Source organism: Marmota flaviventris, chromosome 8 (assembly GCF_047511675.1).
Source record: "Marmota flaviventris isolate mMarFla1 chromosome 8, mMarFla1.hap1, whole genome shotgun sequence".
Lineage (NCBI taxonomy): Eukaryota > Metazoa > Chordata > Mammalia > Rodentia > Sciuridae > Marmota > Marmota flaviventris.
In genome coordinates this window covers 122,362,496-122,387,660 of record NC_092505.1, presented here as the reverse complement: position 1 = coordinate 122,387,660, position 25,165 = coordinate 122,362,496, and the positions used below count along the sequence as shown (strand labels likewise).

The 25,165-nt window shown below is 47.3% G+C and overlaps 1 protein-coding gene across 2 annotated transcripts in view; it reads left to right on the top strand.

Annotated features, from left to right (window-relative positions):
* Positions 1-25,165, top strand: part of Clstn2 (calsyntenin 2) — a 561,925-nt gene that overhangs the window by 389,925 nt on the left and 146,835 nt on the right. The window lies entirely within an intron of this gene.

Sequence of the window (25,165 nt, the reverse complement as noted above, 5' to 3'; positions counted from 1 at the left end):
TGTGACATGGTTTCAGTGGTCTGGAACCAGTAGTTCCCTTAAGGGATTAACTATGGCAGAGGGACAGTCTGACATCCCAAGCCCCATGTTCCTGAAGCTTATCTGCTTGATTTCAAGTGACAGTTTTCTTAGGGAGCTATGATCATCTATGGGTTAGGGAAGGTTGGCCATTTTGTTCCCCATTTCCCGGATGTTTGCCTGTCTGATGAGACTCCTCGTGACTCCTGGATTTCCTTCATGCATAGGCCAACGTCTGCCCTTCATTGTCCTCTCCTGCTCCTCCTGTTCATGGCTGCCTCGCCTACGGTGACTCCATGGTCACTTGTTGGAAAAGCTAGCAGCAATTTATAAACACCAAAGATTCTGGCAACAATTACCTTGTAAACAAGGACACAGCGAGTAAACTTAGAGAAAGCTGCTTGGCTGAGCAGCCACATTTCCGTTTCCAACAATGGATGTGCTAATGAACCAGGATTCCTACCTAGTCATTAAAGCCTCTAAGATTCCCTAAGAAATAGAGTGGCCCCCTTTCACTGAAGCCCATGTCAGCGCTGTCTGGTGCTTATACAGAGCCGCTTTATAAAATGTTACCTATTATTGGATTTTTTTTTTTCCTGATTAGGACCAGTTGTCTCCTTTGGAACAGGAGAATTTACCTTATTACCCAAGCTCCCAGCATCTTCTGCCAGGCCCCATCTTCTCAGGAGGCAGTGTCTGGCTTACTGGAGTTGCCAGTAATATCTGCCCCAGTTAGCAACTCTAAAGCTTACTCAGAAGGCCATGATAAAATATTAATAAATAATGATGATATTTACTCGGGGCCATTTATGCATTTTTTTTTTTCATTTCTAAATAGTAGTACCCAGAGAGTAATGATAAAAGCTCCACGGTGCTGTCTCGGCCTGGATTTAACCAAGCAGACTGCTTTGTGACCTGAGCCGAGGGACAGCCCTGAAATACGGAGGTCACATCTGACTGCAGAGATGTGGCCCCACAGAGTGGACCTAAGGCAAGTCTGAAGGTTGAGCCTTCTGAAAAATTCTCAGCCTGGGGAATTGGCCTCCTTATTCAGGCGTCATACCATTGAACACTCAGGAATGAGCTGGCTTATTTTGCAATGGCTCCTTGGGTTTGGAAAGTAAGTAGGCACATAGCCTTCATCTTCAGAAGAGGGGTAGAGGAGGTCAAGCCTCCTTAAAAAAGACCCTCCAGAAAAGGCCCTTTCTCCATGTGACCCTATCAGCCAGCCACATTTGTATGGTTCAGGGTAGAACTTGGGGACACCCAAGGACACTCTTCCTGCATCTGGGAATAGGTCTCCTGTTTGTGTTCCCAGCTTTGTAAGATACTGGTTTTTGTTTGTTTGTTTGTTTTGTGGTCAAAACCACTCTGGGCTGGGGATATAGCTCAGTTGACAGAGTACTTGCCTCGCATGCATAAGGCCCTGGCTTCAATCCCCAGCACCACAAAAATAAATAAATAAAAAGTAAAAAACACTCTATGCAGCAGCTCAGGAGACTGAGACAGGAGGATCACAAATTCAAAGCCAGCCTCAGCAATTTAGTGAGGCCCTAAGCAACTCAGTGAGACCTTGTCTCTCAATAAAATACAAAATAGGGCTGGGGATGTGGCTCAGTGGTTGAGTGCCCCTGAGTTCAATCCCCAGGACCAAAAACAAAGAAAGATACTCTATGTCCTTATTTTTTTTTAACTTTGTTAAAATGAATTTATTCAGATAATCAGATGAAACTAATAAATCATGTATGGTAGGAAGAATAATACCCTTCCATTGCATCCAAATTCCAAAGGCCTGTGCATATGTTCAGCTTTTTAAACTGACCCTTAATATTGCACATATTTATAAGATGCAATGTGATGTTTTGATTCACGCATACATTGGGTGGTGATCCACAGGGTAATTAGCAAATCCATCTCCTTAAACTTTTATCACTTCTTTACGGTAAGTTGTAAGGAAGCTCTACACTCATTGTCAGTTTGTGGTACCTTTCTGCCCAACACATTCCCACCCTCTTATGACAACCATGTGAACTTGATTTCTGTGTCATTCCATTTGCATTTGTACCCATCTTGAATGCTCAGGCATATAGTTGATTTTGGGTCCACCTTGACAGATTGTCTACAGCTCCAGATGGCACTGTTGGTAAGAGGGTCCCTGCCCATCCCACAGTCCTCTCTGACTCTCCTCTGACTTCTAAGACACCTGGATGAACCTCTTCTAACCCAGGCAGCCCCAGCCTTGGTGGAAACTACAGGCACATCGGGGTTCCCACAGGGAGCCGGAGAGCCTGGAGTAGGCTTGGCCCATGGCTGGTAGAAATCAAGCACATCAAAATTACCCTTTTACTCTCTTCTGTATATAAAAGAATTGAAAAGAAATTTGGTTTTTCTCGCTGCTTCTCCTTGTGTTTCTATCACTGTCTTCATGGTGGCCAGGTCAATATTCTCCAGTACAGGGCAGCACTTGTGCTGCCCCAACTGTCCCCTGCTGGTTGACAGGCCTTGTTCAGAGCATGAGCCAACTCTTTCACGCCTTCCTTTGCTCCATCCTGTGCCACTCTCTGACAGGTATCTGGAGAAGAAGAAACTGGGTCCCCCACCTGGGGAGATATAGACTTGGTTGGGGAAGGAGCCACAGTCAATCCTCACTGTGTTATCAGAAGACCATATAAACTATTACGTAAGCCCAGGGTCTTTTACTATCTAGTGGTGAATGAATATGAGAATTCCATTTCTTAAAATGACACTTTTTGTTTAACAAAAAAGCCTTCAGTGCCTGTTATTCATCCAGATCCAGGTGCACAGATGTGGGGACTGACCACAATCACCACAATCTGGAACGTCCCCCTCACCTCTTACCCGGAAGAACAACTCTCTAGAAGTCTAGCTGTAGATGGAAAGTGGGCTGTACCCCACTGTGGAGCATGGTGGATTGGAATCTCAGGGACCTGTATCCACTCTCTCAGGAAAGCTAGTTGGGCTGGGACAGGCCTCCGCCAAGGATGCATGTGGCATCCTGAATGCCCAGGCATATATTCTCAGAGCCCAGAAGGTCCAGGCAAAAGTTCTGAAGGGCCTACAGGCAGGTTTCAGAGTTTCTTGAGTCCAGTCCTAGAGAAAGGGGCACGAAAGTCCCTACGCACAAAATCACCCTACCTCCCTCAGATATGAGAAGTCCAGATTGCCCCACCCCAGAGCCTGGCAAGGGGAGAAACACTTGTACCTGTGCCTCCTACAGACACAGGGAAGACTCACCAGCACCACGTGGAGCAGGGCGAGGCCTCAGCTGAGAGGCTGCTGTACATGAATTTCCCCTCCCCTGCTGGAGATCAGAGTTCCTGCTGCTCTGCTCAGATGTCTCCTCCAGAAAGCCTGCCCTGCCTCTGGCTGGGCTGGGTGTCCCAGAAACATGCCAACTCAGCATGGGGGCTTTTATTTGAAACCAGGAAGGGTCCATCATCATCTTGGGTGATGCCTTGCCTACTTGAATCTCTGCACAGAGCCAAAGGGACCCAAGAAATTGTTCTAGATGGATATTATTCTTGTTTTCACTTTAACACCTGCCTTGTTGATCCAAGATAGCCAGTGATGCTGGGAGAGAAGGGGAGGGGACACTGAGCCCAAGCAGGGATGCTGCTTGCAGGGGGAGAGCTGAGCTGATCTCCAGCATCTCCTGCTTTCTCAGAGTGCCTGCAGAATGAGGTTGAGGAGCAGGGATATTTGGAATCCAGATTATCTCATGCAGAGCACAAAGGACTGCGGTTTGGGAGCAGCTGGACGCCACCATTTGCAGCATGACCGAGGGTGCCAAGGAGCTCTGGAGACTCAGGCTTCTCCAGTTGAGCCGTTACATCCGGTGCTGAGCTGATCAGTCTCAACAACTTAATACTTAGGAGAAAATGATGCGTTTCTGAGTTACATGGCAGAACTGCTGACTCTTTTATGGGTTCTGACAGCCTCAAGCCAATAGCCAAGGGGTAAGCGTGAAGTGCCCTGGCAAGCATGTCTCTCCCTGTTAGATCATGAGCTGGGCTGACGCGGAGGGAGGTCGCTCATGCCACGTCCTCGGGGTTAAGCTGTCTTTGATCCCCTGTCAGAGCTGACTGCTGGCGAGTGCCCACTGGGCAGAATAAGGCTCCTCACACTGTGTGACAGAGATGGCCCAGTGACAGGGCTCTGCCTGGAATTCTGTGAAGCCTGGCTTTCTGGTCTACCAGACTCTCAGGGAGACATGCCATACCCCGCCCCCCCATCTCTCCTTGGGGAAATTGTCTGGAAGCTTCCTAGCTCCAGGGAGCAGTTAGAGCTCCAAGAGGTGTCTCTGGGCTGAGGTCAGCAACCTGTCTGTGCCTTGTTCCCAGCATGTGGTTAAATAGCTGGTGACCTTGGGAGAGACTCTGAACTGTCCTTTTTTGGAAAAAAAAATTTTTTTTTTCAGCCAGAAAATGTTTCATGCATAAAGTGCCTCAAATACCTACCTTGCTATAATATTAGTATTTAAAGATCATTCCCTTAATGAATTTGAAAGCACTTAGAAAAACATAAGACATTATCAAAGGCAAAGTATTAGAAACTCCTTTCAGCCATGGAAATGTAATTTGCGACCATGACCCTTTCTTGGGTGATGTCTTGCATATTTGAATGTCTGCACAGAGCCGGAAGGGACCCAAGAGATTACTCTAGATTAATACAATTCTCCTTCTCATCCCTGGCAGCTCATTGCCACCACCTGGGAGCTTTTATAGAAGTCAATCCTCTACTGGCCCCCTCCACCCCACCATTTCAAATCCCTGACTCCTGTAGTTTGGTCCCGTTAGTTAGTCTGGATGAGGTAACAGCTTGGGTGGATTCATTTGCCCCAGATGGTGAGGATCTGGGGAGGAAAGGGCTGATTGGTTGAGTCTTTTGTTTGGTAGGTAATGATACCGTGGAGGTCAGACAGAGTCAGGGAGACCAAGGTGCATGGGATAAACAGGAGTGCAGAGGCCACAGCCAAATCACCCTCCCAGGAAGGGTTAGCATCCAAACCCTTTTCTGACATCCAGACACCTCCACCAAGAGCAAAGAACCTGTCCTCCAAAGGGGTCACCTGGGAGTCTGCAATCACCCCTCCACCTACCCACAACTTCTCCACTAGGAATCATCACCAGACCCAGCAGACGGCAGCAGTTGGTTGGCTTGCATTTGTAGAAATGTGAAGACTTTGGCTCCCTGTCTAGACTCCAAGCTCCTGGGGGAGGACTTAGTGTCCTCATCACTGCATCCCCTGATAGAGGAAATCAAACCAGAAAAGAAACTTTGAGTGGTTGAGTGAGTGAATGAACGAAGAAAAACATTTGAAGTGCTTTCAGTACAAGGCTTCCATTTAAACCGTGTATGTCACATAATGAGATCATTTCTATGCGTAACTGCCCTAAATTTTAATTGAGTCAGCATACAAATAATTTTGATAGTTAGCCAAGGCTGCACTGATGCTAACATTATGTGTACTCACATTAAGAAAGAAAAAGGAAAAAGGAGTGGGGCTTTGGATTCTCTGCCTGACTCCCAACCAACCATCTCTGGCGTTAATTGTTTATAATAACTTAATGACATAATTACGCCCGTGTAGGTTCTCCAGAGCCAGGAAAATGCAGAAGCATCTCAAGTCTGTTGGACTAAGTTTAAAGGGAGGCAGGCTCCACTTGGGGTGAGGAGGGTGAGCTTGGTCACAATATATGTCCTTTGATGCGCTCACCAGACTTATCTTTAAAGGGGGTGATATATCTGCGTTTCTGAGTCATGAGAGCAAAGCGGTGACATCACATTTTCACTTCCAGACCTATCCCCTTGATCAGAGTTACTCACTAATGGCAACGTGCAGTGAAGGCCGGCTCTCTGCACCATTGAACTCTGAATATTATTTCTCCTTGATTTCCTCATCTCCCACCCTGGGAACACATTTATAATTTAGGCACAGGTACTAAATTTAGGCACAGGTTATCCAAGTGAGAGTGCTCCCCTCCTCCTGTGACCTTGGCTTTATTCTTTCCTTCATTTCCTCATTCACTTATTCATTGGCAGATACATCCTGGGACCTGGTGTGTGCATGGACCTTGAGAAAGGCCTCTGGTTTCATGACATCCTAGGACTGGTGCATGCAGGGACCTTGAGAAAGGCCTCTGGTTTCATGCATGACATTCTGGCAGGGAGGCTCAGGAGGGCGAGGAATGACACACAGACACAAATAAGTCAGAAAGTGACTAAATAAATGGAAAAATCTGCACAATGATAAGCTAGTGTGATGGTCAGTACCTGGGGAAGGCAAGACCCTGGCAAATTAGCAAGACTCTATCTCAGGATAAAAATAAATAAATAAAATTGACTGCGGATAGCATGCTGCTGGGCTCAATTCCCAGTATCAAAAAATAAAATTAAAATAAAAATAAAAAAAAAAAGATATGTACCACTACCACGTTGGATTTATCCCTGGAATCAAAGTTTGGGTTAACCTCCAATGAACGATATAATATGTTATCTTATTAGAAAGCACAAAATTAGAAAGGGGGGGAAAAACTATATGATCATATCAATAGAAATAGGAAAATCTTGGGGAAAAATTCAAGACCCACTCGGGGGTTCTTCAACCTGTCAAAGGACATTAACATAAAATCTATAGCTGACATCATACTCAATGGGGAAAGAGGAGGAACTTTTTCCATAAGGTGGAACAAGGCAAGGATAGCCCTCCCTACACTTCCATTTGACATTTAACTAGTGTTTCCAGCCAGGGAAATAAGACTGGAAGAGGAGGAGGGGGAGGGGACAGGGGAGGGGGAGGAGGAGGAAGAGGAGGAGGAGATAAGGAAGAGAAGATATTAAAGACACTCTTATTGAGAAGGAAGAATGAAATTGTACTTTTTTTTACTAGAGATGAAAAATCTGAAAGTGAAATTAAGAAAACAATTGCATTAAAATAGCATCAAAAATAGTATAAAGATGAGGAATAAATTTAACAAAATATGTATAAAATTTTTACACTGAAAACTATAAAATCACTGCTTAGAACAGATAGGAAACATCTAAGGAAATGGAGAATGCTCCTTCTTCATGGAGTAGAAGATTTGGTGTTATAATAATGGCAGGTCTCTGCAAAATCATCTACAGATTCAGTGAAATCCTTACCAAAACCCAACAGAGTTGTTTTGGAAAAATTGACATACTGATTTTGGAAAGGCAGCAACAATTTTGAAAAGGAAGAAAAGAGTAGAGACTTCAACTCTGAATTCAAAACTTACTATAAATTTGCAGTAATCAGAACCGTGGACTACCTGTGTAAAGATAAAAATACAGATAAATTGAACAGAATTACAAGGATAAGGATAAACCCGTATCCTTGTGTTCAAGTGATTTTTCAACACAAATGCCAAATTAAGTCAATGGGTACAGGGTAGTTCTTATAGAAAATGATGTGAGAATAATTGTACATTCATCATCATAAACTATGAATTAAGACCCTTAGCTCTCAAGAGACACATAAAGCAACTCAAAGTAGATCATTAGTTAACTTAAATGGAAAAGGTAAGACTATGTAAAACTTCTAGACAGTCCTAAGAGACAGTCTTCATGATCTTGGCCTCAGCCAGGAATTCTTAGATTTAAGGTCAAAAATATTCTTAGATATGACATATAAGAAATTGATAGAGTAGACATCATCCAAATTACAAACTTCTTTTGCATCAAAAGACACCATTAAGCACATGAAAAGATAAACCGCAGACCTACAGATATCTGCAAGCCACACATCTGATATGAATGGAGGATAAAGAATCCTTACAACTTGAGAGTAAGAGAATAAACAACCCAATTTTTAAAAATGGGCCAAATATTTGAACAGACATTTCTCCAAAAAAGATACGCAAATGTCAAATAATCTCCTGAAAGGGTACTCAACACCAGTAGTCATTATAGAAAAGCAAATTAAAACCACAGAAAGCTAACTACTTCAGGCTCCCTCCCGGGAATGGATATTATAATGGGGGCGGGGGGGCAGGGGGGGACAGGCAAAAGAGGGTGTTAACAAGGATGTGAGGAAGCTGTAACTTTTGTACATTACATGGTAGATGGAAGTGAGGAGAATAAAATCAATCACTGTAGAACAGTTTTCAAAAGCGTTGAACATAAACTTGCCATATGATCCAGAAATTCCATCCCTGGATATGTAAGAGGTGGGAAAACATATGTCTACATACAGACTTGCAGAGGACTATTAAGAAGAGCATTTTTTTTAATAATAGCCTAAAACTAAAAACAACCCAACTGATGAATGGATAAGCAAAGTATCCATATGATGGAACATTCCTTACCAATAAAAAGGAATGGATTCCTCACACACTATACACTGGGCTAAACAAAAGGAGTTCATACCAACAGACCACGTGTCGCATGACTCAATGAATATGAGATACCCAGGAAAGCAAAGCTGTGGATAGGTCTCAGGTGGTTGCCTGGGTGTAGGGGTGTGACTCCAGAGGGGCCTAAGGGACCTTTTGGTGGGAAAGAAATGTAAAACTGGGTTGGAAAAATACCTGCACAGCTCTGTAAATTTAATAAAAATCATTGAGATGTACCCTTGTAATGGTTGCATTTTAAGGTATATAAATGTTATGTCAGTGGAACTGCTATCAAAAAAATGAAGAGTCCAAAATATCAGATTTCTCAAAACAAGACTGATACAAGAGCAGAGGGGTGGGTTTAGTGACACCTGATAGTGTAAATACCTGACAATAGAAGGGACCTAACTGGCATTTTAGGGCTCTGCCTACATTTCTCCCTGACTCACATTCTATCCAGGCAGGGTAGAGGTGGGTTGTGATGGACAACGTTTTGGGGACTTTATCCTAAGGACAATGAATGGTCATCCAGGACTTGGATCTTTTATCCAAGTTGGGTTCCATAGAGGCCCTCTGGGAAGGGATGGATCTAGAGGTGGGAACTTGGGGTAGGTCACTCTGGCAATGGCCAAGATGGAGAAATGAGGACCTGTCAGAGGCAGGAATCCTGATGGGGACCTTGGGCTTCATGCTCCCAGCTCCATGCCCTTGGCTGACCCAAACCTCCCTGGGTCCTCGCATCTGCACATGGAGGGGCAGTCTACGGGACCCCAGCACTGTCCCTGTGCCTCGCACATGGTCACTGCGCTCCATATGTGTTCCATCAGTGACTATCCCTCGCATCCTTCCTGGCTGTACTTTCCCTGAGTCCTGTTCTGGATCAATCATCAATCAATCATGTTTTTCAGAGTCTGCCATCTCATCCGGGGTGGTCAATTCTAAGGAGAGCTTGCTTACTTTTGGTGTGGAGAAGCCACCTTGGGCATCGGACACACTCACCCAGAGTTCCTTGAGAAGGCCTTCCGTGGGGACCCATGGAACCTGGACATCTGAGTGGTGTTGGCCTGTCTTTCTGACCTAAATGCCCAGGGTAGAGGTCTGGGGTTGGTGGGTTCTTCCCTAAGGTATCAATGGTCCCCATCTCCATCCTCTCTTGAGAACAGGAGTTTGGGAGAAACCAAGTTACCATGGAAACTGCCTGAGGTCACCTAGAATCCTACCTTTCCTACTGACCCTCTAATGAGTACCTTAAAACTTGTACATGCGGCCTGTGCTTGTTTTGAAGGCCGGTTACGTCACGGCTTTGAGGAACAAGGCTGTCTGTGTCCAGGGAGCCAGGACTGGGAGATGAGGGCCAGGCGGGGAGCGAGCAGCTTCTAATGGCATCTGGGAAAAGAGAACAGGGGCGTCTGATCTCTGGAGGAGGGGTAAGGGTGCAGGCAGAGGGACAGGACAGAGGCAGAGGCTTTGGAAGGGCATGCATGAGGTCCTCAATTCACCTTTCCTAAGGTCATTTATCTTTGAGGAAAACGTGGCTTACAACCAGAGTGAAATTTATTTATTTATTCAATGAACATTGTTTGAGGGCCCCTTATTGTCCAGGACCTATGGTGGGTATGTCCAGAACTCTGGATGAGTATGTCCAATGCCCAAGGTGGCCTGCTCCACACTATGTCACAATGATGAACAAAGGAGACAAGGGTCTGCTGTTACAGAATTTACAATCCTCCGAGAGAGGCAGAGAGTACCAGCATGGTGTGGTGCCCAGGGAGCCCAGGGCTGAAGCAGGAGGATCACTTACTCCAAATGTGAGGACTCCCAGGAACCTCCTCCTGGAGGAATCAGCAGGAAACCAAAAGGGAGGAGCCTGTGCCAGGCAGAGAGAAGACCCTGGGCAGGGACAGCTCTCGGAAGAGAAGGAATTCACCATGAACACACCCGTGCAGGAATCCATGATTGCACACTGCCCCCTTCTGTAGGGTGGACACGGAGGTGGGGATGCTGGAGTTCCTGGGGCGAGGGCGGCCCCAGCTCTGAGGCAGCAGCTTTGAACTAAGCAGGGATGGTGTGCTGGGGGAGGGTACAGCCCATCTTAAAGACATTCTTCAAAGAAACCCCCTGCAGAGTCCCCAAAGCAAAGAATTCTTAGAATCTTCAAAACTGGTTGTGACCTAGGGAGTTTCAGAAATCAATCGATCGATCAATACATGGTCTTATTTGCAGAGCCCTCTATCTGTCATCACCTATGGTCCCGCCCACAGCGCAGGGAAGACACTAGGGCTGGAATGACCCTTCTTTAGTAAGATTATGTGGGGGAACCTGAAGGCCTGGGAGGGGAAGGGACTGACCCAAGACCATGCAGATGGCGGACCCAGAACCAGGACGCCATCATCTGCCTCCTGGGGCTGCTCTTCTCATGTGTTCACTCATCACTCACCGAGGGCCTGCAGCTCGCCAAGTTCTGTTCGAGGCCTGGTGATTTGGAGACAGATGGGGCAGACAGAGCTGCACATTTGAAACAGAATTTTTCTTCTTGTTTATGATTCACAAACGGCTCCGAGAGCCTGGGAAATGTCTAAAGAGGAAACAAGACGCAGTTTCACAGCCTGGGTCTGGAGAGGGGTCCTACTTGGGGACCACACCCAGGACGCCTCCTCTCTGTGATTCTTAAAGGGAAGCTGTCACTCACTGAGCCGGAAGGCTCCCTCTGTGTGCACAGCCACTGGTACTAGCTGGCCAAGCGCACTCTGACAAGCTGGGAGTGCAAGAGACACGGTGCCCTTGCCGTGCCATCCTGCCTTGGGGTCCTCTGGTGTCAGTGAGGCGCATGCACAGGCTTCCCTCATTGTGCTGACCCACGGAACGTGTGGTCATTGTCCCCATCACCCATCCACTTCCAGAAGCTACTGGGTAGGAATCACGGTGAAGGAGCCTTGCTGGTCCCATGGAGACACCTTCTGGGTGTGAGGGGAACACCCCAGTCTGGAGTCTACTGCTTTGTCTCTCCTGGAACCAATCTCCAGCCACTGCAGGAGGGAACAGGAGGCAGGGTTTGTTCTGCCCCACGTGAGCATTTAAGAAAGTAGGCATCCAATATTTACAAAGAAAAGCGAGTGAGTCAAAACCAACCACTTAAACTGCATGGGTCCTGGGCAGACCCCGCCCGTCCCCTGGGGCTGACTTGGACAGTGCTGAGGACCTCAGCAGTAAGGACTCTGCATTGTCATTAGCTCACACTTACCTTTCCTCTCCCTCTCTCCTCCCCCACAGTGAGTGCCACCAGCCCTGCATCTGAGCCTCTTCCCTCTGGAATCACCCTTACCCTCTGCACCAGCTCAGACCCTGTCTTCCCAGGGGCATCTGCAGAGCCCCCAACTGGGAGTGGCCAGGTCCTTCTCTTTAACTCCAACACAGCTGGTTCCTATCCGAGGTTTGTCCTTGCACTTGGGACCTCTCATCAGTGTTTGGATTTTTCCTTCTCTGCCTCAGAGACAAGCTGGTGACAGGAAAAGGTTGAAGGTGCCAGTGACCTGAGTGCTGGGAGGGAGACAGGTGCTCTCACAGGGCCACCCAGAGAAGACGCAGCATTGGGTGTGACCTGGGCCAGGTCTGCCGGACAGAAGGACTAGCCAAACTCAGGCGGACCCAGAGGAGGCTTGCTGTGTGGCCAGCTAGCATGGGCCTAGTGGTCAAGAACTGAGCCCACCCCCTGCCCCAGATCCCACCCTTCCACCCCAGGCTGGATGGCCCACAGCTACCCTGAGGAGTGACTTAGGCACCAGCAGAGCAGGGAGCTCACCAAAAGGAGAGAAGTTCACCCACAGGAAGTGTACATGCAACTTTAGAATTAGAAAACCTTAGCCATTTGACTTCCACCATCTTCTGAGTTTTGTGTTACTTGTTTATATTTTAAATTATGAAGATCCTGGGGCTCCATAGTTTTTTAAAATACACAAGGTCCCTCGGAGAGCCCTCCCCATCCTTTCCTCCTTGCTCTGTGCCCTGGGCAGAGGACTCCATCAGCAGACTCCCTTCCTCTGCTTGCAGTTGGTTCAACCAATGGAGCCAGGCAGGAGCTTGGGCGGAAGGAGAGCAATGTCATCTCAACATTGCCCTGCACCCTGGACATGCCCTTGACCAAGAGCCAGATGTCCTGTTAGGTGGTTCCCTCATCATAGCCTGTGGTTCAGGTCTTTTAAAAAAACAAATCAGAGAAATCTAATTAAGGCAGAATATCATGTACATGTGAAACGGCCAGTCACCTCCCCAGGCCTTAGGGTGATGGCTGTCCTGCCTATCCCCTGTGCTTTCTCTCCACTGAAGCCTCTCCCTCACTTGTCCTGTGACCTCCTGGGCCAGGGAGGCTGTACCAGGTAGAGACAGAGGGAGGTAAAGACCCATCTGGACTTGGGCCTGCCAGGCCTTCACACAGGAGCTGGTGAAGGGTTAGGTTGAAGAAGCAAGAAAGGCCCAAGGCGGGAAAGCTTTGGTGCTGAGCCCTCTTCTTGCAGAACTTTCATAGCCTGCTGTTATTCATCTGACGTGGAAACTTCAGAATTATTTTTATAGCTCATCATTCATGTTTTGGGGGTAGGCTTTAACATGGAAGTAGTTAGGAAGAAAGACAAGGAAGTGCCCAGTTGGCAGCCCCCTCTCAGCACCTCATGGAGGTATCGTAGCTCACTATTTTCTCTCCTCTTCTGGGATAATGTGGGGTCTTGAGGGAAGGGCTTGCTGGCCCTTCTTAGTCACAGTGTCCACTTCCTGCGGATGTAATAGCTGACTGGAGCCTGGTTGCACTGTTGCCCGGCAACACCTACCACCATATGTGTCAATGAAGAGGAAGAATTAGCAAAGCCATGGGTTGAATCCCAGGCTCTTCTTATTACTTAATTGCCATCCATCATAAGTCCACACTGAGAAACTGAGAGGGAGTCTGTCACGGGTCTTTATGAACTATCCCTTGTGTTTTTTAGCAGCACCAGAGTGGAGTCCTCATAGGAAAGTTCAGAGTTATTTTTATAGTATCATTCATGTTTTGGGGTAGGAGCTTCCTGCCTCAACATTACAAATTAAACCAAGGGTCAGCATAAGCCACTGTGCTGATTCGTCACAGAGGGTCTGCACGTTCTGCACATGGACAGATCCCCTCTTGGACAGAGCACTTTCTCTCTTCTTGGCCCAGAAATGAAATCTGATCAGTTGACACTTTTGGCTCCAATTGCCTGTTATGCTTTTTAAAAAATAAATAAATAAAATAAAATAAACAGCTTTAATAGCTTAAAAAATGTTGATTTTCATTCAACATTTAAAAATTTTACATAAAAGTTTGCAAAACAACAACAGAAATCTGAAGATCTGCCAGTATGGCCCCTCATTTCCTGCTTGGCCACAGCAGTTGAACCTAATTGACGCGCCGTGCACTTTGGCCCCGTTTCCATAGATGGTATTTATGGCCCCGGCATGGTAGCTTTGTGGCAGAGCAGACAACAGGCCCTCTGCAAGTTATTTCTGGGGATCAATTCAAGTTACAGATGTGTGATTACTGGGTATCAAGATGTGAAGGTATGTCTTTTTTTCCCTTCCATGGGGTTATGGAGTTAGGACTTCCCTCAGCGTCCCCACTTCAGGGCAGGTTGACCTCCACAGAAACGTGCTCTCTTTATGATGGTTACGGGGAGAGGATGCTGAGCGGACTGACGGGGTCCAGGGATCCAGAACAGCCCTTATCAGTGGCTGTGGGTTTGAATGCACAGCTGGGGCCGTCCACACTCTCTCCATTGAGGCCTGGTATTAGAACTCGTGGGAGCGCCCTGGGTGATTGTCCTGTGCAGCCGAGGTCCAGGGTCCCCAAGGAGGCTGGTCTTCTTTAAGGTCAGTGATCCTTAGATGGAAGTGCAATCCAGGATCAAAAGCTCGTGCTCTGCCTGCCCCACAGGAATGAGGCCTTGTGTTCAGCCTGTGTCCTTCACCCAGCACGGTGTCCTGAGTGTGGCAGGGGTGTGTGTGTGTGTGCACAGGGGACAGAGGGAACTGTCAAGCTGACGGATGCCGACCTGGCAGTTTCGGAACGTGGCTGCTGTGTCAGGTCTGAAGGAGGAGGAGGGAGGGCCTCGACTCAATGCCACGGGCCTGAGAGAACGTTATTGGGTCAGCAGGCCTCACCCAGGCGGCCTGGGTTTGAGCACAGTGAGAAGTTCACAGCGGCAGAGGCAGCCATTCAGGCCTGCAGAAGAACAGACACTCATTTCAAGGTTGAGTTGGCTTCTGGGAGCTGAGCAGCTTTTCCCAGTGCTGGGCTCCCTGCAGGGGCCATGCCTGCCTGACCCAGGAGCATGCTGGATTTCCACCATCAGAATCCCCGGGCACACAACCTGACCCCGGCCAAACCACACCCTCTACACCCACTTCCGGCCACTTGGTTGGGGCCGCACAGTGACTCCAGATAACACCCAACTGAAGGCTTGTGATTTCCACAAAGTTTGTGTCTCATAAAAATTGGAACACCTGCTAAGTAGAGACAACACTCTTTTTGTCTTCCTGGCAAACACTTTCTGTAGGAATTTTCTCACTCCCCAGAGGTGACATATTTCACTGGCAATGCTCCTGGCTCTGGGAGTCCCCACAGGCACCTCCTCGGGAGGCAGGAACCTGAGAAACCTTGAGAAGGGCAGAGGTACAGGGCCACATGTAGGTCGGTCTTGAAGATAAGGGGCCATGACTAGTCTGGAACACAGGGTTCTGCAAGGGTTCTGCAGGAAAGCTACAGAGGATAAGAAGAAGACTTGCCCAGCAAGAGCATGGGAAGTAGAGAGATGGACAGGGCTTGGGAGACACGGAACCACCATATGCTAAGGACTGGTCAGGTGCCAGACATTTTATACATAAGCCACTTTCCCAGGCCACACCCATCTTTGACATACCTGGGACCCCTGCACTAGGACCATCTATCCACAACCCTCAGGCTGTTCCTGACACCGGGGTGCTACAAACTGTAGAGCATGTAATGTTGTGCAATTCTCAGAGTGTCTCATGAACTTATAGAGACATCCCATAAGCTCTGGGGTTCCATTGTGTCCCCCCAGATTCATACATTGAACTCTTAAACCCAAGGACCCCAGAATGTGACCTTATTTATTTTGCCATTGGGTTGTTTCAGACGTGTCCAGAAAAACACCAGAGAGATTTGGACACAGACATGCACACAGCGAAGAACAGGAGAGGAAGAGAACAGAGATCAGGGTGAGGCTCGAAATCTACCAGAAGCTGGGAGAGGGGTCCAGGGCAGGTTCTCCCCCACAGCCTTAGAAGGAACCCACCCTGCCAATCCCTCCATCTTAGCTTCTAGCCTCCAGAATTACAAGATAATATATTTCTGATATTTAACCTACCTGGCTTGTGGTATTTTGTTACAGTAGCCCTAGTGAAATAATGCACACCTCATTCCTGACTTTCATCAGGTTGCCAAGTGACTACCCTGGAGCCTTCCTAAAATCAGTCCCCAAGCCCTGCCCCGCTCCAGTTGGCCACCTATGCTGGGGCCCCTTGAGTCCTGGTCTAGGCTCAGATCAGAATCTTAGCACCCATACCCCATGCAGTCCTTGCTAAAGAAACCTGAGAGGGAAATGAAACCCTGACATTCAGGTGATAGATTGCCACTCCGGAGATTATAGGGTCATGGATTCACTAGCTTCAGTGTTTCCTAGCAAACTAGTTATGGTTCAGTGGTAAACATATTTTTTAAAAAAATAGGTCACCAGGGAGCTTCCCATTAAACAGTGGCACTGCCAGTAAATGACCCTGCTATCTGGCACTGACCCTAATCCTAGGACACACCTGCAGTGTCCACCTGTCCTCCCCGGACAGAGCTGTTGTTATATGCTGATGCTTCATGCTGGGCGTGGATGGACAGACCAAGCCAATAACTCCTGCGTAACAACAGGACTTGTAACTGAGGGGCCTGAGGGCCACTTGTAAGGACCTGTGATGAATGTGGAGAAGGCTGGATCCAAACCTGACAGGTCCCAGGGCTGGAGGGAGAAGCAGGAGCTCTGTGGACATTGCTCTGCCTGGAATCTCCCCTTGAACACTCTCGCCTTGCCCTGGCTGCCAAGCCCCTCAGTTTCTAGAATGAAATCTACACTCTTTAGCCCATCTCCTCGGGGCATCTCTGGCGTGGCCTCTTCCTCCCTACTGACCTTACCTGTAGCCTCTTCTCTGTAAAAGTCATTCTGCTCTGTGACTTGCTGGCTGCTTATAGGTCTTCCTAGCACAGTGTGCTGTCCTCTTGCTTCCCAGACTTCATCTGTGTTATTTCTCCAGAGCACATCCCCCCAACATTGGGAATCTCCTCTTTACACGGGCCCTCTTTACATTCTACCTGAGACGGGGTAGGTGTCCCTTGTCCACTCCCAAAGTGCATGGCATGTCCTGCTCTCACAGTGTGGCACCAGGAAGGTCATTTCCTTCTTAGTCTCTGCCTCTTCTACTTGATCCTCTCCCTGGCAGGGACCGTCTCTTACATTTTGCTTCCACCCCCAGAGCCTAGCACTGAATATTTCTGAATGAGTGAATTAGTGGATAAAAGGAGGTGAACAGCCTTCAGCCATTTGCATCACAGTGTGAATTATTTATTCCTTTTAAAAAATATATAAGAACAAATTTGGAGGCAGAAAGAGTGAAGAACTAGGTGGAGAAGGGCAGGGAGACCCTTGAGGATGCATTTTGCTGACTTAATTATTTAATGTCATTAACTGTGATGCATTAAAAATCCCCCTGCATTCTTGAGATTCTGATCTTGAGGCAAGCGAGGGGGAGGTGAATCTGAAGGGCATGCTCAGAACACAGGTGGCTCCATCCCTGTGCCAGTGAGATGGCATGTGGCCATCTTTCCTAAGTGGACCCCATGTGAAGCTCTACAAGATGATTGTTTCAAGAACAGGTGATCTTGGGGACACTGGTTCTCTTGGAAACTTACAATACAGATTAGCATATTAAAGACTAAAAAGCCTTGCAATTAACCTGTTCTAAACTTAGCATTTTCCAAAGGTCTTTAGCCATTAAAGGAACAATAACTGTGCATATATCCATGAAGAATCAGCAACACTCATTGCTGGCAAGGTCGTGGGGAGAAAGGTATACTTGTACCTTTTTGGTAGGACTGCAAATTGGTACAACCACTCTGGAAATCAGTATGGGGATTCCTCAGAAGATGAAGAATGTAGCCACCATATGACCTGGCTATCCCATGTCTTGGCATTTATCCACAAAACTAAGATCAGCATATATGTGATCCATGTATACCTATGTGTATAGCAGCACAATTCACAATAGTCAAGTGATAGAAACAGGCTGGGTGCCTGTGCACAGATGAGTGAACAAAGAAAATGTTCTCCCCCCCCACCTCTCTTTCTCTCTCTCTCTCTCTCTCTCTCTCTCTCTCTCTCTCTCTATATATATATATATATATATATATATATATATATATATAAAATTATACACACACTCACAATCACACAATGGAGCTTCATTTGGCCATAAAGAAAAATGAAATTATGGCATTTACTTTCAAAGGGATGGAACTGGAAAAACACCATACTACGTGAAAAAAGCCAGAATCAGAAAGTCCAGGGTCAAATGTTTTCTCTTATATGTGGATGTTAGAGCAAAATAAAGAATTAAAAAAGGTGGGGATCTTGTGAAGATAGAATAAAGAATAGTAAAGTAGAGGATCCCGGGAGGGAGGAGGAATGGAAAGGGGAGAAACTATGGAATAAAATGAACCAAATTATGCTATGTGCAGGTCTGACTATATCACAATGAATTGTGCTTTTCTATATGATTATAATGTACCAATTTTAAAAAAGGCAATCAATCAATAAATGAAAGACTGTAGAGGAAGGGGCTGGGGGAGGAAGGAGGGCAGGGAAAGTGGAAGTACTGGAGATTGAAATGGAGCAAAATGATGTTATATGCATTTACGGTTCTGTCCAAATGAACCCCACAATTATGCGTAACTGTAATGCATTAATAGAACATAAAAAGCATCAGCAACACATACACTGGCAAACATGGTTCAGGTCCCATATCTGCATTAGTAATCGGAGAGCTAATCACACTGTGACTGTGAGGACTGTTCCTTCCTCTTGGGGGAAGGTTTGCTCAGCACTTAGGAAAAAATGACCTCTTCCCTCTGCTGCTCTTTAAGTGACCACTAGACACAAAAAAACATGCCCCATGTTAACAACTCCATTTCCAAATGGAAAATGATCAGATTTCTGCTTCACTGAACCCCACAAAAGGTCCATTCTGAGTGCTTCTGTGTGATGAGCTCTCTGCCAGGTTGAGCAGGAGAAGGAGCAGCCCAAAGCCCAGAGCACATCTCTCTGCCATCCCTTGGTTCAGGGCTGCCCATCCAGATGGAGGGGGTGGCTCTTACAGCCAAGAGCTCTTTAAGTGCAAAGGGCGCTGGTGATCAGCACTGCTGGCTCAGGAGCGGAGATGCTCTATTTTATGTCCAAGTAACAACCATGCTGACCTACATAACGTCACATGTGAACGCTGAGAGTTGGAAACTTGGGAAGGTGGAATTGTCTGTAGAGAGCAAGATGGAGTCAATCTTCCATTCACAGGAGGGAAGGGGGTCAGACTGAACTGGCTGGGAGCTCCCTGAGAGCACTGGAGTGCTAAAGTGGGCCGTTGACCCTTTCTGGAGGCCCACTGAGAGGCTGGACACCACACTGCCCTCAGTCTTTACCAGTTCTGGCCACACGGGCTCCCAACGCTTCTCTCCAACTTCTCTGCAGATTCCTGCTGCAGGCCTCTCCCCTGGGTGTGGAAAGGGCTCTCACCTTCTAACTCTTCTTGTCCCAGCCTCTTCGCTACCCCCAGCCCCTGCTCCTTTGCAGAGAGTTCCTGCTACAGGACAGCCCCCTCCATCTACTGGACACCTCAGAATGTGCCCCAAATGCTTCCATCCACTTTCCTGTCACAGACCCTTATGTTCTGTCCCTTTCTCACTGTTTAATTCTGTGGCCTTAAATCCTGTAGCAGAAACCAGATAGACCAACCCGTGTGCTCCATGCCTTAAGCCCTCCCAGCCCACTTCCTCTTTCTCTTCTTACTCCTCTCTCCTTCCTCTTCCTTTTCCTCCTCTTCTTGGTCAGTTCAAATACTTCTATATTTACATCCCAACTCAAGTTCCATGTCCTGTCTTATGTGACTTTGCAAAGTAACCCCAGATAGGTCTGACCACTAAACATTGTGTGGGATATAGCCTTCCTCTCTATTAGTGTTAGGGTTTGGATATGAGGTGTCCCCAGAAAGCTCACATATGAGACAGTGCAGGAATGTTCAGAGGTGAGATGATTAGATTATGAGAGCTGTATCCTAATCAGTGGATTAATCCAATTTTTTGGATTAATCCATTTTGATGGATTAATACTTTGAATGGATTGATGGGTCGTAACTGTGGGCAGGTAGGACATGGCTGGAGGAATGGGCCCATTATCACTGGCTCCTTGCACTCAAGGTTTCTCTGCTTCCTGGCTATCATGAACTGAGTGGCTTTCCTTCACCATGCTCTCCCGCCATGATGTTCTAGGGACCCAGAGCTATGGAATCAGCTGACCAATAACTGAACCTCTGAAACTGTGAGCCAAAATAAATTTTTGTTTAAGTTATTCTTGTCAGTTCTTTTGATCACAGTGATGAAAAGTTTACTAACATAGTTAGCTAATATTTTTGAGCTTTTGAATTTTTCTGCCCTAATGGTCCTTTCTATAGTTTGGTTATTTGCTATTTTATTAATTTCTATTTTGGGGGTTTGCTCTTTGAAAACATTTAAAAAATTATTAAACCTTTGCTGAAGATGAAAAGTTAAAAAGGAAGAATATGATCTAATCCTTGTATTATCTGTAACAGGAATGAAAAAAGAGAAAATCAAATGCCAAATGATGCATTTTAAATGAATTATGGAAATACATTTGAAGATTTAAATGACATGGGCAAATTTCATTTCAATCAAACTATGTCAATTTATTAAAATGTATCAAATTGATACAAGAAGAAGTAGAAAACTTAAATAATCCTATACTCTTAAATATATGAAAAAAGCAATTTTTCCTAGGTAGATATTTGCTTTCTGGGCTTGGAAGATTCCTGATAGTGGTCAGCTTCATCTTGCCTCAAAAAAAAAAAAAAAAAGAAGAAAGATATGTGTATCTCCATATTGCCTGGTTGCCTTTGGTCTTCTGATCCTCATCAGCACCCTGGTGAGGATGGGCCAAGGAAAGCACAGACACTCTTCCCCAGTTACCACCTCTGACCCCTCCAGCCCAGCTGCCATTTTTCAGAATCCCAGACTCACAAGTTCCTCAGCCTTTCCTTTTGTCCTCCCATCCGGGATCCACTGTGGCAGCTCTGAACCTTCCTGCCTGGACTCCGTGATGGACTGTATCTTCAGGCTCTGTTCCTTGTTACCCACCAAACATAGCTAAGGTGCTGAAGAAAACCAGGTGGTCTCACAGAAGTGGGCGCCATGTTTTTCATCTGGTCACTTACAGGAGCTAGAATGGAGTGGGGCACACATTGGAGGAGAGAGTTCAAAAGGAAAACACAAATGTCCTGCTCCCTGACCCTTGGAGGTCTCTACCCTTGGAGGACCTCTGCCTGGGGTCCTCTGATCATGGGAGGACAGCCATGGGAGGTTGTGCACCAGTGGGGACCAGCTGAACTAGAGAGGCTGTGACAGTGTATTCTCATGGACACTCATGTGCCTTGTGGCCTAATGACCTGTCTTCTATTCTATTTTGTTTTATGGCCTGATTACCCTACTTTTATAGTTTGTAGACTATATTCTTTTAGTACTCGCTTTGTTCTTTTATGCCTTATATTTTAATTGTTCTCCGCTGACTCGGAGCTTAATGACCGACTCCCTTTTATCTCTTTCTTTACTTTGTATCCATGGTTTATATTTTATCTAGTTCTTTCATCACGTTCAACTTTTATTTTGAGCTTTACTTTTATCGCGTTCGTTTTTATTCTAGCCTCGTTCTTCGCCTTTTCTGCTGTTTTAAATGATTTTTGTCTTGATTCACCTTTTTTTGTTGTTGTTGATAACACACTGCTGCTTTTAGTGTCTTTGACGCTCTTTGATTACAAAACAGAAAGTCGGGCAGAGTCTTGAGGGACCCTGTGCTGCGGTCTGGCCAGCATCTTGGAAACATCCTGCGTGGAAGGCAGAGCAAGCCACACATGCTTTTGCTGGGCAGCCAACGTGCTGGAAGGATACAGACACATACCAAAGGGACCAAGTGTGCTATGGGAGGCCAGGCCCCATAAGACACAGAGAACCCCCATCCACGGTGTGATCTCCCCTGTCTCCGTCCAGCCTCCTATCTGCCCTTGAGCTTCATAATCTCTCTTTAAAGGGTCTGGGCTGCTCTCCCAAGGCCTTGCCTAACCACAAGCTCATCGGTGTGCATCCTGATCCAGAACCCACTACCGTCCAGCTGGCTTGGTCCCTGTCAGCCAGGTCCCTGAGAGCCTGACTGGGCTGGTCAGCTCTGCTCATGTTTCAAGTTCAACCCTCACTCCCCCCGCCCCCCGTTCACTGTAGCAGGTGGGATGCCAGAGAGGGGCACTGATATGGCCAGTTGTAGGCTGGTTGTAGGCTACTGTGGGCTAGTTCCTAACCAAGGGTGGTGATGGACAAGGAAGGAAGCTGGGTATGTGCTCCCTTCCAGATGATTCTGCAGCAGCATCGTGACCTCCTCCCAAAGATCCTCCTCCCTTCTGCATGTCCCTCTATCTCCTTCCACTTTAAAAGTAATAGTCACACAATCCAGTCCACAGCCAGCCAGGATTCCGAGTCCTCTTCCCACAGGGCAAACTGTCCATGGATTTTGTTGTAAGGACAAGGGTGTTTTTCACACGGTGTGGGGTTGAGTCTCTGCCAGAAACTGGGTTCTCAATCCAGCGCCTTATCCGACTATGCAATCCCAGTGGTCAGTTGGCCAGCAGGATGGCCCTGAAAGGAGCCACCAGGCTAACTGGAGCCTTCTCCTGAGACCCCTTGCAAGGAGGCAGAATGGCAGGACCATCAGCTGGATGGAACTGTTCCTTCCTCAACGCGGCTTGACGAGGTCTGAGGGCAGGCAGGAGCCATGTTCCTGCCACCTGTCCACTCCTGCCCCAGGGCTGCTCCTTCTTCCCCAGCAGGTCCGAACAGGAGCAGGCTGGAGCTCAGTGACCTCCAACTGACCTCCAGATACTTGGGGCCTATTCTGGATGGCACACAGTAGATGCTCAGTGAAAATTGATGAGTGAACTGCTAAGCCATCTGACCCCACAATGGAGCCTTTCAAACGATGGAGCACTCTGCCGGCCCCAGGAAGGGCAGAACTCAAGACTCGGGGACCTTCACCTGCCTGCTTTTTGTTGGAGCTCTGATATCCATCTACTAGGGACCTGAGACCTAGATCATCTCACTGGCACTAGGATCCTGTAGATTATCTGAACTCAGCTGTGGAGAAAGCAACATAGAGTTTGTGCACAACCCATAGGAAGGGCTTCTTTTTAAAGAGTTCTCTTTAAAGGTCATGGCTGCTGACTCTTTAAGGACCCAGAAGGAGTATGCACATGGGAATGAGACAGGCTGGGCCACTTATTGGCTGTGCAACCTTAGGTGAGTCCCATAACCTCTCTGAGCTTTAGTTTATTTTTCTCTAACTAGTTCTCGTCAGTGTACCCAGGATTCAGTGAGCTGATGTTTCTGAGATGCCACATCTGGCACTAGATGTGTGGTAGATGCTCATTGCACACCCTTTCTCTCTCCTTTCCTCTCTTCCTATAGCAACCAGTGCGACTTAGATCAGAGCCTCAGCCCGCCTGCTGCTCACTGGCACATGCTACAGGAGGGCGGAAGGCTTTTGCTGTTGTCCACTGTGAGCATCAGCTCAGCCGCGGGCTTCCCCAGAAATACCCCATTCTGCTCCTTTCAGTCTTGCCGTGTGGTGAGAGAGGTGCTAATTGAAAACCCCAAAGAGCCCCTACGTTCTGGGAAGGAAGAGGCAAAAATGTGTGGCTTTCCTCTTGTTGCTGCTGGGTGTCTGTCGGCAGGAGCTCAGACCATCCCTCCCGGCAGGCAGGTGCCTTTGGCTTCTCTGCCACCGTCTCCTGTGCCAGCCTGACCGGAGACGGGAAGCCACCTCGGGACCTCCTGAGCATGGTGTTCCCCCAGAGCGTCATAGGAGAGTCACAGTCACTGTGGTGGTGGCCTGGGAGGGAGGAGGGCACGTTGGCTCATTGGAGCGGCTCATGGGCTGAGATTTCCCGTAGATCACAGGACAATCACCCACTAAGGTCTTCCATCTAGGGCTTGCAGCCCCCTCCCCAGCGATGGGAAGGCTTGCTCCATCTCCTGGGAGTTTGACATCAGGGGTGGGGTGTTGGGTAGTGCACACTTACACTGGAAAAGTGAGGCCGGAAGGTTGTGTTTTTAAGTGAAATAGCAAAACAGCATGAACTTTAAAATGTTTGTGCCCAGTATATCTTCACTTTCAGAGCTCATCAACATTCTATCAATATTAAAAAAAAAAAATCACGTGAAACTGTTCATCTTGGTGCTATGCATGGTTGTTTAAAATTGGAAACAATCTACATTTCAACCATTTGGATACAGTTTAAATAGATCGGCTACATCCACAGACTGGAATATTATGCAACCATCAAAATGACGCGCCCAAGGAGACTTTAATAAGCTAAGAAAATGCTCTTATATTATTAGATAAAAATACAGTATGCAGAATTGTAACATAAGGCAACATCTGTTTTGGACAATTTACTGAAAGAAGATTGGAAGTAAACATGTCTAGAATTTATGGTTGATTGTACCCTGGAAGTAGGATTACCATTCCTTTTGGCCTTTTTACATCATATTTCTAAATTTTATCTCCTTGGAAAAGCCAGGAGGCCCTGCCAGCATTAGTCTCGGCTGTGGTCCCTAATGTAGGGGGAGACAGAGCCCCTGCTGTTTCCTGAGAAAAGCAAATAATGTGTCCACGTGTGATCCCAGAAAGTGGACCAGGTGTAAATTGGAATGCTTATCAGGTTGGCCCCTCGAGGGAGACACACAAAATGAAATAATAACAGGTTTATTTATAGCCCTTTTATTGAAGTATTCGTGAATTTCTTTCTTTAATACCACATTTCTTCTAAGTTTTGGAAACACTAACAAGGAGTATTTTCATTTCTCCTTGAGAAAATCTGACCAGAAATTTAAAGCTCATGTAAGTACCCTCAGCAAACTCTGGGGGGCCTTTCCCACTGACCCCAGCCCCACAGAGCATGTGGTGCCCATGGACCCCGAATCTGTGGCCAGCCCTGATGCTCATCCCTACCCCCACTCAGCAGGCCCTGAGCCGCGGCTGCTGGAGGCCCATCTGCTCCCTCCGAGGCCCTGGGGCCCAGGGGACCGTGGCGTGCGATCCATGGTGAACCATGGGTCAGACCCAGGCGGAGCTGAAGGACAGCTGGGGACAGGGCACTGCCATGGGTTGTAGCTCAGGAAGCAGATGCCAAGTCTGATCCTGCTGTGGTGCCTGGGGTTTGCTGGGGCTGCTAACAAGCACAGGGAACCAGGGCGCTTAACACCGCCAAGTTCACGGTCTCCGCTCTGGAGGCCAGACGCCTGAGATCAGCATGAAGGCCACAGGGCCAAGCCCCTCCTGATGGCTCCAGGGGAGGGCCTTCCCTGTCTGTCCTGAGAGCACGGG